Source organism: Trachypithecus francoisi, unplaced genomic scaffold (assembly GCF_009764315.1).
Source record: "Trachypithecus francoisi isolate TF-2019V2 unplaced genomic scaffold, Tfra_2.0 Lachesis_group13, whole genome shotgun sequence".
In the NCBI taxonomy this organism is placed as follows: domain Eukaryota; kingdom Metazoa; phylum Chordata; class Mammalia; order Primates; family Cercopithecidae; genus Trachypithecus; species Trachypithecus francoisi.
Genome location: NW_022681458.1, coordinates 73,963,469 through 73,977,993, shown reverse-complemented (window position 1 = coordinate 73,977,993; position 14,525 = coordinate 73,963,469). Strand labels below are relative to the sequence as shown.

Genomic DNA, 14,525 nt, shown 5'->3' with positions numbered 1-14,525 from the left:
GAAACAGAGACAGCCTGAAAATAGGAATTTTTTTTTTTTTTTTTTTTTTTTTGAGATGGAGTCTCACTCTGTCACCCAGGCTGGAGTGGAGTGGCACGATCTCACCTCACTACAAGCTCCGCCTCCCGGGTTCCAGCCATTCTCCTGCCTCAGTCTCCCAAGTTGCTGGGACTACAGGTGCCTGCCACCATGCTCGGCTAATTTTTTGTATTTTTAGTAGAGACGAGATTTCACCATTTTAGCCAGGATGGTCTCGATCTCCTGATCTCGTGATCCGCCCGCTTCGGCCTCCCAAAGTGCTGGGATTACAGGTGTGAGCCACTGCGCCCGGCTGAAAATATGAATTTTTAATAATGTATTTCCCAGGGGCCAGTAAAGGATCTAGGCAGTGAATAAAAATTAAAAGAAAAATGCCCACATCTGACTGCAATCATATGAGTCACCCCAAGTGAGATCCACCCTGCTAAACCCAGTCAAGTCACAGAATTTATAGGGATTATAATAAATTGTTGTTTTAATCCACTAAATTTGGAGTCGTTTGTTATGCAGGAATCTGAGATCTAAAACACATCCTCAAAGTTCAAAAAGGGTGTTCCTGATTGGCAGGCAGCTCTTTTAAAACTGGATCCAGGTGCCTTCCATCTATGGCTTCACTGTCTTCAATACACGGTTTCCAAGATCACTGTGGAAAAGAAAAGAACATAAAGGATAATGCATGGGAGGTCTGTGTGTATCAGGTCAGGAAATGGGATCTACCACTTCTAGTCACATTTTATTGGTCAGAATCCATTCACATGGTTACACCTAACTGCAAGGAAGGCTGGAAAATGTAGTCCAGCTGTGAGTTTAATGAATAGCCAGTTAGTCTCATGAACTAATGTTCCTCTTAGGGCTCTTACTGGGTGTTGGGTAGAAACAATGAAACTGGACAAATATCAATATGTCAGTCTCTTCTGATTCAAACAGTCCTTTCACATTCTATTCCTTTTCCTTTCTCCTGTTCCTCACCAAAATGGTATCTGGGTGTTTGGAGCAAGGGAACAGATAACACTGTGGCTTGAGAATAAGGGTGTCTTGGATAAGCACATGTGGGTTCTAGGGAGACTTCCTGTTTTACACCTGATTTTCTGATCCTTATTCCCTGCAATGTCCTGTTTGGCATTTAGGGAAGCCATGTCTCAACCTCAGCTGAAGTGGATGGCTTGGCCCGTCTCTGCCTTTGGCAGCCTCGTGGTACCTAGTATTTCTTGGTACCTGGCAGTTCAGTGACCCTTTTGGGACTTCTGTGTCCCCTCAGTGGGGACGCAATGGAACTTCTTCCTCCCCACACCACACCAGCATTCTGCTTATAGGCTTTGGAGAATATGGAGTCCTTTGGCTTGGATCCATTAGCTTGAACCTGGTATATGAAGAACAGTAGCAGACCAGTATGGCTTAGGAGGAAACTGAAAAGAAATAAAAGCATAAGCCATTAGATCTCAGTCCTTCTCCTTCAAGCAGCCAGCATGGTTAAGTCACAGAGGAGAGTGTCTCCTTTCCTATGGATCCTATCACACTACTTGGAACTATAGTATGTAATATTTACATAATCAGAATACATTTTTTGAGATTGGGTTTTACATTTTTTGAAAATTTAAATTTAAATTTTTTGACAAAGCACATAAGACATTTTGTCAAAAATTTAAATTTTTTGACGAATCACACAAGACATAGCTAAAGAAAAGTACAAATTTACACTGAATAACTTAAAAATTATAAATATGACTAACATTTAAAAGAAAGAGGTAGAGATAGCATAAGTATGATAAACTTGGCCAGGCATGGTGACTCACACCTGTAATCCCAGCAATTTGGGAGGCTGAGGCAGGTGGATCACCTGAGGTCAGGAGTTCGAGATCAGCCTGGCCAACATGGTGAAACCCTGTCTCTACTAAAAATACAAAAATTAGCTGGACATGGTGGTGGGGGCCTATAATATCAACTACTTGGGAGGCTGAGGCAGGAGAATCACTTGAACCTGGGAGGCGGAGGGTGCAGTGAGCCGAGATCGTGGCACTGCACTCCAGCCTGGGTAACAGAGTGAGACTCCCTCTCAAAAAAAAAAAAAAAAGTATAGTAAACTCAGTTGTCATTGAGGCAAGACAACAGATACTTTCTAAAACAGATAAATCAAGAACTATATGTATTTAAAGTTAAAATGTTAAGTACTGAAAGAAAAACACAAAACAGCAACATCACAACTCTGGAGAATGGAAGTTGGAATGGAGGGTAAGAGAAAAGGATACTTAAATTTCCATTTCAGAATTCCTGTGCTTTACATTTGAGTAAATTTTAAAACTCAGATACAGATAATACGTTAGTATTAAATACTGCACTAATATTAAACCTTAAAACAAAACAGAGACATCCTCATCAATAATACTTACATAATATCTATTTATTAGGGGAATTTCATATAGATCTTAGAAAAATGAAGTAAATGTATAGATGTGGACATTATGGAAGAATATCCATGACGTAGCATTAGGTGACAGAAGTGATTTATAGAGCAATATGGTTAGAATGCCCTTTTATGTCAAAATTTTCATGTTCACATATACAGTTATATGTCACATATGTAGGTACACATTTGTGTATGCAAGGGAAAACTGTATAGGGATGTGCCCCCAAACACTTTGGAATGTAGAGAAGGAAAGACTTTTGTTTCACACTTATGTACTTTTTAACTTTCAAAAAAAGCAGCATGCATGTTCGTTATTAATGATATAATTTAGAATGTGAGTTTGCATTATGGCACTTTGTCTTATCAGCTGTGTAATAAGGGGAGAGTCATGCTACCTACCCTTTTGTACCTCAGTTTCCCCATCTTTACACAAAAGAACTCCCACCCATTGCACAGTGGTATGTGTAGATGAAACGTTCCAATCGAAATGCACGAATGTATCCTAGCAGCTTGTAGGGATTTGATACAAATTATATCCTTTCCTCTTTCTCCTTTCAGGGTGAGAAATGGCAGTCGGGGTGACTCAGGAGGAGGGTTGGGTGGAGGGTGGAAAGTGAAGGGTGGAGGGCGGAGGAATGATTCAGACAGACACTATTTAAAAACAGCCCTCAGATGCACAAGGACGAAGCCATCTCTAGCTCCAAGATAACAACCCTCCCCTTTCCTACAATTTTCTTCCAGCTTCCACCCCCATCCTTTCTCTCCTAGACACCTCTTAATATTTGTTTTAACCCAGCTTTATCCGTATAAAATGTTTGGAGGTTATTAAAATGTTCCAAGATAGAAATAGCCTCGTTTTTTCCTGCCCCGTCATTACACTTAGTTGTGATGCACTTAATGTTCAGTACCCGATGCACTAAGTTCCTGAAGAGTAGAGTTCTGGCCAGGTGTGGTGGCTCACACCTGTAATCCCAGCAGTTTGGGAGGCTAAGGCAGGCGGATTACCTAAGGTCAGGAGTTCAAGACCACGCTGACCAAAATGGCAAAACCCTGTCTTTACTAAAAATACAGAAACACCTGTAGTCCCAGCTACTTGGAAGGCTAGGGCAGGAGAATCGCTGGAACCCAGTAGGCAGAGGTTGTGGTAAGATGGGATGGCACCACTGCACTCCAGCCTAGGCAACAGGGTGAGACTGTGTCTCAAAAAAAAAAAAAAAAAGTAGAGGTCTGTTTTGTGATTTTTTTCGTCCAGGGCCTAACACAATGACTGACACATGGTACTTACTCAATGTGTACTGAATAACTCCAGAAAAACCTTTCTTGGTTCTTTCCGTGACATTCCCGTTGCTCTTATGCCGGGATCATAGCTAATTAATTAATTAGATAATTTATCCCCACACCAAAAAAAAAACAAAAAAAAACATTTTCAGGGAAGTCATACATGTAAAATAGCTGATATTTATTTGCTTACTAACACAAATGCACCCCTGATTGGTGAAAGTTCAGACTGAGGTACTGGTTTAGTGGAAGGAGGAAAACAAAATACTTCCAGTCACTGAATTTTTCTTTCTCTAAGTATGGGCTACTTTAGGTCAAACTACTCAGATGTCTAGGATCTGGCTTTTGTTGACTGTTCTGAGGGGTCTTTGTTAGTTGTACATCAGTGGAAAAGAGACTGAGATGATGGTATTTAGTTGGGATGCAGCAGTCTCAACAACCCAATCCAGTGCTACCTCAACCACGTGTCACACTCCCAGCCGGAGCTGCCCATGGAACAGAGAGCAAAGCCACGCCATTGCATGCATTTTATTGCCATGAGGATTTCATCGCCATCCTCAACACAGATCCCAGCTGAGCTATTCTGGACCATGTTGATGACGCTTTGTGCCAAGTGTAGACATAGACTGAAGGAGGCACGCACGATGGAAAGTAAGCTGGCAACTTCTTCCTAAAACAGTTTCCAATTCTCTGTGCTCCAGATTACACCAATCCAGTGTTGAGGAACAGACAGCCTTTCAAGCAAACGCAGCCCTTCCCCCACAACCCACCATCCTCAGGACTCCTCCTCTTTGGAGAAGCAGCGAGGGAAGAGGCAGGGCAAGGAGAGTGGTCAGGAGTAGCTATAGGCTCACAGCTTCTTAGCTGGGACCTCCGGAGTCCTCCTGGACGATGGTTGCTAGAGAAGTGAGCGGCAAGGGGAGGACTTAGTCTCCTGGTTTTTAAATCCCAGGCCCTTCCAAGGAACTCCAGAACAACTTCCTGCTGTCTCTAATTCCTCCTCCCTACAGCTGACTTTGGAATTGCTTGACTTGGCTTTGTTGACATGATAATAATTATAGTCATTTTCATTAATTGCTCCCTATTTGAGCCTAATTGCCATGGAGTACAATAAAATTATGCACATCATTCAATGTGCCATATTAACTTCAGATTTTATACCATTGTAACAATAGATTTGGTTCACTTTTACATATTATTGCTCACACGACTTAGTTATATACACTTTTTTTTTTTTTTGATAGACAAAAACAAACCTATTTCAAGTAGCCAAATCAGTGTAACCAGCAGGAGAGCCTCAGGAGGGACTGGGACTAAGAAAAGGGAAGTTGTCTTTTTTGCTTTTTCCTGTGCTTCCCCTTTGTTCTTTTCTCTTTCTCCTGGTTATCTTTTTCTGCTTCTCCATGGTAGCAGATGCTCTTCCACAGTAGGCTTCTGATGTTCGATGACCTCCATTCAAGTGACCAGCCTAGACTGACAGCTATTTTCATTCTGCTTCCAAATTCCCAGGAGAAAGTATCCAAGTAACTCAGCTTGGTCGATTATTTCTGATTCAGTCAAGTGTAGTCAATAGATGGCATGACAGTTCAAGAATTTCAGGGGCTCCCAACCTATGGGTGTTTGGGTGTGTGAGGGTGGTGGTAGAGAAGCTCTCCAGTTTGCAGGGGTCCCCATGGCCACAGACCTGTACCAGTCTGTGGCCTGTTAGGAACGGGATCATACAGCAGTAGGTGAGTGGCTGGTGAGAGTGAGCATTACTGCCTGAGCTCCACCTCCTGTCGGATCACCAAGTGACACTAGGTTCTCATAGGAGCATGAACCCTATTGTGAACTGTGCATGCGAGGGATCTAGGTTGCACACTCCTTATGAGAATCTAATGCCTAATGATCTGAGATGGAACAGTTTCATCCTGAAACCACCCCCGCCCAATCCCCTACCTGGTCCGTGGAAAAATTGTCTTCCACAAAGATAGTCCTTGGTGCCAAAAAAAGTTGGGGACTGCTGCTTCAAGGCTTTCTGCAAGGTGGAGGTAATAATGCAGAGAACCTGTCTCTTGGGGTGGTGGTGAGTGCTGCAATTTGCATTGTTCACAGGGTACTTTGCACAGTCCTGGCACATAGAAATCACTGAATATAATGTTTACCATTATTGCTGTTATTATTATCTCTTTGGGTCCTTAAAACATTTTTTCAGGATTTTTAGGTGGGTATGATTTCAAAATCCATAAAATCTACCTAAAGATTTATATGAGAATAATCCAAAAATCTCAGGGAAATCATATGAAAAAGACTATTTATTTATTTTCCTCAAATCTCTGAACAACACTTTAAACGTTTTCACACACTAGATCTCATTTTGGAGAGCTTGGAGACCTGGCCTGTAAGATTTCACTAATCCAGGAGGGGGCAGGCTTCCCAAACACAAATGCCCTCTGCTGCGGAGCCGCGACTCCAGGAGAAACAAAGGCGCGTCAGTGAGAGCCGTTTCAGAAATCTAGTATTACCTTCAGAAAAATGTAAGAAATCAAAAGCAACTGAATATTTGCATGGCCTAGAAGAATCCCTGGCTGTGTCATCCATAGGCACCTCGTCACTTGCCAGGCTGGGTCGGCTATAAGCTTGTGAAGTAAGCAAAAGAAATTTCCCGTGTCCCCACCCACTCCTATCTTTGCCTTTGTTTCTGGTCCTCTGCCCCCTTCCTGCCTGTACCTTCCTCCTTCATCTTTGTTCCCCTCTCCCACGGCAATCTATCTTTGGGAAAAATAGGATTTAAGTGTTTAAAGAAATAAGGATCCTAGGGATATTAGGTCGCTTCAAACACTTTCAAGAGCGTGATAGTCACTAACAAGGGAACTAGCGTGCGGATGCCTTACCAGGACTCATATTAAGAGAGGTGGAGGATTCATGACTTAAAGCAAGGGCATTGAGGGTAGATAGGGCTGGTTTAAATCCTGGCTTTGGTGATAACACATTGTCATTCTGTGACCACTTCCCAGCTCCATTACCCCGGGTAAGTTACTAAGCCTCTTTGTCCTCATCTGTAGAAGGAGGGTAGTGTTAGAACCCATCCCAGGGTTTCCTGAAGATTAAAAAGGACAGTGCATGTCTAGTACATAGTATTTGGCACATAAGACATACTCAACTATAGTTGTTATTATAATAAAAGTTTTATTATAGTGATGTTAATAAATTATAGTAATATAATTTTTTATTACTTTGTTTTTTTTCTATCATGGTCCTATTTTATACCACACATTAGACAATTTCTGGTGTATTACCTATAGGTCTGAACTGGAGGCAAAGGATACATTTTAAATGAAACATGACATATTAGAGACAACACAGAAAAAAATGAGCAGGATGAAGTTTCTGGAAACTCCTATAAAAATCTGTTGAAAGAGTTGTGGTCATTGGAACTGAAAAGTATGAGAATAAGAGCTTAAGAGCAATGCATCTTCAAATGCAGGAATGGCTGGAGGGAATCCCAAGGGGCCTGGACAACCCTAATCCTCTAGATCAGGAGGGTTTTGCCCTTGTTTCTGTTAGCTGCCCAAGGGGAATTACTGCCTCCATCTCAGTTTATGTTAATTTCTCAGTTTGGAGGTTCTCAGAACCAATGGAATGACAGACCCATGGTTACAAACTCTCAAGGGAAACTTTTCCCCTAGAGCCCAGACCACTGAGATAGAATATCACCTTTATTGTCTCCCTGAGCCGACGGGTGCATTTCCTGATTCATTCCCCTACTCTGAGTATAGCCCTTCTGAGGACCAGGATTTCTACAGGGGTTGCAGTTCCAACACCCAGCATTCTGCATCTCCAGGCCTCACATTCTGCCCTGGCCTGAGCATACTAATCCAAGCCTCTAGGTGCCCGAGCCGGGCAACTCCCACCCTGAGTGGCTCTAGCATACATGCACGTACTCACCGCTCTCATTTTTCCTTCTCACTTCATTTTTGACTCCAGGAACTTTTTGTACTTTCTTCCAGCATTCAGCCGTGTCTTAAAGGAGACTTGTTTTACTGGATCCAGAATTTCTGATTATTGTGGAGCTACCTGGTTTTTGGATTGTTTAGTTTACCATACACCTAGAGGCAGAAATTAGTTTAAAAAATAATTAAATACTTAAACACAAAATTTAGTCACATTTAGAGGGAAGTTGGGAGTTCCCAAGGGGCAGATTTAAGCTCTCTATTAAAGGAAACTGCTAAAGAGAGTTGTGGAATGGTGAGATCCAGGCAGTGTGGGCATTGGGTGACTCTACGATGCCATCATGGCGATTGTCACATTAAATAATTCTGAAGCTGAAAGAATTTAAGGGAATGTTTGACCTGCCCCACAGTACTTGTATTTAAGACTTAATAGGCCATGGGGAAAGTCAGTAAATGTTCAGGAGAGTCTTTTTCTGAAAAAATGTTCCCACCTAAAGGATTAAGGACCTCCTGTAAGGAAGGCTGGGCTCAGTGAACTACTCCACAGCCTTCAATCTGTTTCTTTGTGCTAGTGGGGCAAGAATAAGCTAAGAGCACCAGAGTTGTCAATATACTTATTGTAGGAATAAAGAGGTTTGTTAAAACAACAACAACAACAACTCATGACTTTGGAAGCAGTCATGTGATAAAGACGTGAATTCCAAGATCTCAGTCATTTCCTCTCAGTGAAACATTATCAGAGACAAACAGAAAATCAATAAAAGATTTCAGTCTCATAGAGTTTGCGTAAATATTGCAGAAATGACTTTAACAAGGGTGATAAGCACAGCCTTATCACATTTAATTCAGCTGAGAAGTCCAACTAAAACATAAAACTCTACCCCCTCTGATGGCAAGACGTTTTATAACAATGAAAGTAGCTGGATTTATACTGTATAAGCCAGCACTTGAGCACTCATCCAGGCAGCCTCGCCACCTCAACAGGTTGCCAGTGCCTGCCTTCCCACTCCTTTGATGCCAAGTAAAATTGTGAAGTTTGCCTGTGATGCTTGCAGATTCCTGAATTCATCCCTATTCTCAAAGAAAACTTTTCCATTCCCATTCAGACACTTCTCAGCTCTCAAAAAAGACAAGGAAACTAATTTCTACTGAAGTATGAAACTAGTGATAGTTTAACATGCACCTCTTTATTTCACATGCACCTCTTTATTTTTCCTAGAAGAGTTGCAATTTAACAGGAATGAAGATTCTAACCTACAAGCGGAGCAGAACTGTGTTTATTGTGTGCTGTCTTTTGGTTAAGGAACTATATAATTGTATTTGCTTATATTTTCAAAAATAAACCATGAAAAGATGAGACCAAATCTGACAAAAACAATTACCTCTCATATAGGGAGGGAGGAAATGGGATAGAAATCACATGAAAGCAATCCTTTTCTGGATTTACTTTGTTCTGTGTTTTTTACTTTGAAACAGAGGTGTGTGCTAAAGCCAGTTTATACCAGCTAGCAAGAGCCAGTTAAATTTTCAGGAATTTTGTAAGCCACCTATGAAACAGCTATTATCAAAGATTAAATTATGTAACTTAATATGAAATAAATTATATTTAAAAAGACAATAAATACTTAAAACTCATGTTTTAATTATTTTTATACATTTTACAATTATCTGTGCTACTGAGCTTTGTATGTGTCATATATGCATGGTAGAACTCCTGTATAATGGTGTACTACCAAATTCTGCATTAACTGTTATAACATTGATAACTCAAAATCAGTCATGGTGGTAATATGTATACCGTAAAAATTGACAAAATCCGGTCTTTTATTTATAAACATTTACCAGCATAATGCTACTTTGGAACCGTGTTAATATTTCACATCATTTAAAAGTTAATATTTTACATAATTTAAAATTCTTAAAGAGTAAATCACTAAAAATAAAAAAACTGAAATAAACTTATCAAATGTGTATCACTTAGCACTCATAACAATATGAAGACAAATTATTTCAAGTGACTTTAAAGCATAGTATTTTGACTGTAACTTTCTACTACCATATATTCTAGAAGGGGGAAAATGCAAAGAATTCTTAATCTGCATTAAGTAGTCTTATTGCTAGTGGTAATTACTATATTGTTACTTTAGAACTATTAATACATACACATATGTGTGTATGCAAATAATTTACTATTAGGAGCCAAGATTTTTTTCAGTATAAAAAAATACATAAAATATAAACCCCAAAATGTTAAGTAAAACTTAATAAACTGAAATTCAAATTACACTGGTATGAATACATGATTTATTTTAGGCATGTGATATACTAAGGAATAAAGATAACAGTAATTTTCTCATTGGGCATAGGACAAGCAGAAAGACCATGGGGTAATGTCTTTAAAGTATTGAAAGAAAAAAAGTCAACCTAGAATTCTATACCTGGCTAAAATATTTTTTAAAAATGAAGATTTTTAAAACTAAAGACTTCTTAGACAAAAAAACTAAAAACAATTCATTACCAGCAGGCCCACACTGTAAGAAATGTTAAACTCCTTTAGGCAGAAGGAGTAATTCCAGATGAAAATGTGGATCTTCAAAATGGAATGAAAAGCACCGTCAATGGTAACTACATGAATTTCTTTTATCACATTATTCAAATGTATTTATAAAATAATTGACTGCTCAAACAAAACTTATAGCAATATAAGGTAGAGTTTACAGTATGTCAAAGTAAATTATATAAAAACAAAGGCTTGGCCAGGTGCAGTGGCTCATGCCTACAATCCCACCACTTTGGGAGGCTGAGGCAGTTCACCTGAGCTTGGGATCACCTGAGGTCGGGAGTTCAAGACGAGCCTGATGAACACGGAGAAACCCCATCTCTACTAAAAATACAAAATTAGCAGGGCGTGGTGGTGCATGGCTGTAATCCCAGCTACTCGGGAGGCTGAGGCAGGAGAATGGCTTGAACCTGGGAGGTGGAGGTTGCAGTAAGTTGAGATCACGCCACTGCACTCCAGTCTGGGCAACAAGAGTGAAACTCCATCTCAAAAAAAAAAGAAAAAAAAAAAAAAAAGCTCAAAAACTAGGAGAAGACAAGTGGAAGTATACTACTGTAAGGTTCTTATGCTATACATGAGGTAGTATAATATCAATAATATCAGTTGAGGGTAGATTATGTAATTTAAATATGTGTACAATGAATCTTAAAGCAACCACTAAAATAATGAAACATAGAGTTACAGCTAGTAAGCCAACACAAGAGATAAAATGGAATAATATCACCAGGCATAAGAAAGGTAATTTCCTAATAAAAAATTAGACAATTTATCAGGAGACCTAACAATCTTAAATATTCATACCCCTAACAACAGAATTCCAAATTATATGAAGCAAAAACTGAGAGAAGTGCAAACAGAAGTATATGTATCCACAATATAGCCAGAAATTTTGATACTGTTCTCCTGATAATTGATAGAGCATGTAGAGAGAAAATCAATAAGAATATAGAAGAGCAACAGTCAATCAACTTGACCTAATTGACACGTATAGAAAACTCCACTTAATGAAAGCAAAAGATACCTTCTTTTCAATTGCCCAAAGAATATTTGCAGAGACAGATCATATTCTGGGCCATGAAACCAGTCTCAATACATTTAAAATGTTCATGTCATACAAAATGTATTAACTGATGTTAATGGAATTAAATGAGAAACAAAAAACAGAAAGACCTCTGGAAAACACCCAAATATATGGAAACTAAATAACATACTTTTAAATAACCCATGGGTCAAAGAAGAAATCAAAAAGGAAATTAGAAAGCATTTTGATCCCAGCACTTTGGGAGGCTGAGGTGGGCAGATCACGAGGTCAGGAGATCAAGACCATCCTAGCTAACACGGTGAAACCTCGTCTCTATTAAACAAAATTAGCTGGGTGTGGTGGTGGGCTCATGTAGTCCCAGCTACTTGTGAGGCTGAGGCAAGAGAATGGCGTGAACCTGGAAGGCAAAGGTTGCAGTGAGCCGAGACTGAGCCACTGCACTCCAGCCTGGGAGACAGAGCGAGACTCCGTCTCAAAAAAAAAAAAAAAAGACATTTTGAATGAATAAAAATAAAAATAAAAATATTTCAAACTTTGTAAGATACCACAAAAGCAAAAAGCCCATATGATCAAAGAAGAGAGGTCTAGAATCATTGACTTCAGCTTCTAACTTCAAAAACTAGAAAAGATAAAATCCAAAGTGGACAGAAGAAAGGAAATAATAAAATCTTAGATGAAGTTAGTGAAATAGAAAATAGAAACAAAATCAATGAAAACAGAAGCTAATTCTTTAAGAAGACCAGTAAAATCGCCAAACTTTCAGCAAATTGATAAGAAACAAAAAAGAAAGAAGAAATCAAGTCAGGAGTTAGAGAGGTGACATAACTGCAGATTCTACAGATACTAAAAGGACAATAAGGGAGTATTATTACCAACTTTATGCTAGTATCTTCACCAACTTGAATGAAATGGAAAAACTGCCTAAAATTACGAACTACCAAAACTCTCTCAGGATGGATCAGATAATCTGAATAGCCCTAAATCTATGAAAGAAATTGAAGTTTTAGTTAAAAATTTTCCCACGAAGAAAATTCCAGGCCCATGTGGCTTCAGTGGTATATTCTATTAAATATTTAAGGATGTAAAAACTACCCGTTCTACACAAACATTCTGAGAAAATGGAAGTGGAGGAAATTCATTCTATAAGGTGTGATGATTCTAGAACCTAGGATATTACAAGACAAAAAAATTATAGACTCATAACCCTCATGAACATAGATGCAAAAATCCTAAATAAAACTTCGGGAATCATATGTAATAATTTAGAAAAAGGAGACTACAACATGACCACATGCTATTTATCTGAGGAATCCAAGAATTTAACATTTGAAAATCAACTTAATGTAATTCACCATATAAACAGACCAAATAGGCACAGAAAAACATTTGACAAAACATGACATCTGTTTCTCATTTAAAATCTCTCAGCAAATTTGGATAAGAAGGGAATGTCTTTAACCTGATAAAGGGAATCTATGAAATAAACTATAGCATACATCGTACTTAATGATGAAATACTGAATACCCTCCCACTAAGGTCAGGACCAACACAAGAATGTCTGCTCTCACCACTTCTATTTAACAGTGTGCTTGAGTTCTAGCTTGAGCAATAATGAAAAAATAAATAAATAAAATAATAAAAGATGTTCAGATTGGAAAGGAAGAAGTAAAACTCCCTTTATTCCCAGATAATGTGATAGTTTACATAGGAAATCTGAGCAAATCTTGTAAAGCTCCTAAAACTAATAAATCAGCAAGGTTGCTGGATACAGGATCAGCAAGCAAGAATCAGTTGTGTTTCTATGTACTTGCAACAAACTATCAGAAATTTAAATAAAACAGTGCTGCTTACAGTAGCATAAAAATATGATACATAGATGTAAATTTGACAAGATATGTACAAGACTTATATGCTGAAAGCTACAAAACATTGCCAAAATAAATTAAAGCAGATCTAAATAAATAAAGATATCATGGTATTGAAGACTTGATATTGCTAAGTTAAAATTCTCCCCAAATTGATCTGTAGATTAAACACAATATCAATCAAAATCTTCACACATTTTTTTTGGCACAAATTTACAAGCTGATTCTGACATTTATATGGCTGTGCCAAGGACCTAGACTAGTTAAAACAATTTTGAAAAGAAGGAAAAAGTTGAGAACACTAAACATTACCTGATTTCAAAGTGTATAAAACTGCAGCAAGACACTGTGGTACTGGAGTCAAGTTAGACAAGTAGACCAAGGGAACAGAAGAGAGTCCTGAAACAGACCCAAACATAAATGAAAACTTGGTTGTTGACAAAGTTTAAAGCCCAGTTCTTGGACAAAAATGTAGCCTTTCAACAAATGGTTCTGGAAAAAGGGAATATCCATGTGCAAAATAAATGAACTTTGATCCACATGTTGTACCATATACAAAAATTAACTCAAAGTGAACAGTAGACCTAAGTATAAAATCCAAAAACTATAATACTTCTAGAAGAAAACATAGGATAAAATTTTTGCAGCCTTGGGTTAAGCAAAGATTTCTTGCACAAAATACCAAAAGCACATACTGGGTGAAAATATTTGCAAATCATATATCTGATAAATAACTCATATCAAAAATATCTAAAAACTCTCAAAATTCGACAATAAGAGAAAAAACAACCAAATAAAAAAAAGGAAAAATTAAATAGACACTTCACCAAAGAAAATATATTGGTAGCAAATAAGCACAGGAAAAGATGCTCAACATCTGTAGTTATTATGGAAATGCAAATTCAAACTATCATGGACATCACCATGTATCTATTAAATTGACAAAATTAGAAAGACTACACCAAATATTGAGGAGGATGTGGAGAAACCCAAACTCTCATATACTGCAAGTACTTACAATGTAAAATTTGAAAAATTTTGACTTATGCATACACTCACAAAATTGTCACAACAATCAAGATGGTGAACACATCTGTCATTCCCAAAAGTTTACTCATAACCCCATTTGTAATTCTCCCCTCCCACCATTTCCTGTTGCCCCCTTTCCCTTAGTCCCCAGGCAACCATAGAGGCCACAGATCCTTTCTCTGTTACTGTATTTTAGTTTTTTATACCTTTACAGAAATAAAATGGTATAGTATGTATGCTTTTTGTCTTGCTATTTCACTGGTGATAAATTTTTGAGATTCATCCAAGTTGTTACGTGTATGAATAGTTCAGTTCTTTTCATTGCTGAGTAATATTCCATTGTATGGATATACCACAATTTGTTTATTCATTCCA

General features: G+C 38.3%; 1 long non-coding RNA gene across 1 annotated transcript; it reads right to left on the bottom strand.

The window, feature by feature from the left end:
• Positions 1–257: 257 nt before the first annotated feature.
• Positions 258–13,523, bottom strand: LOC117094904. The gene is made up of 3 exons (XR_004441719.1): positions 13,434–13,523; positions 7,649–7,809; positions 258–1,445 (listed from the first exon to the last, which is right to left on the bottom strand). It is a non-coding gene; the product is annotated as an uncharacterized LOC117094904 (long non-coding RNA).
• Between the last annotated feature and the right edge of the window lie 1,002 nt (positions 13,524–14,525).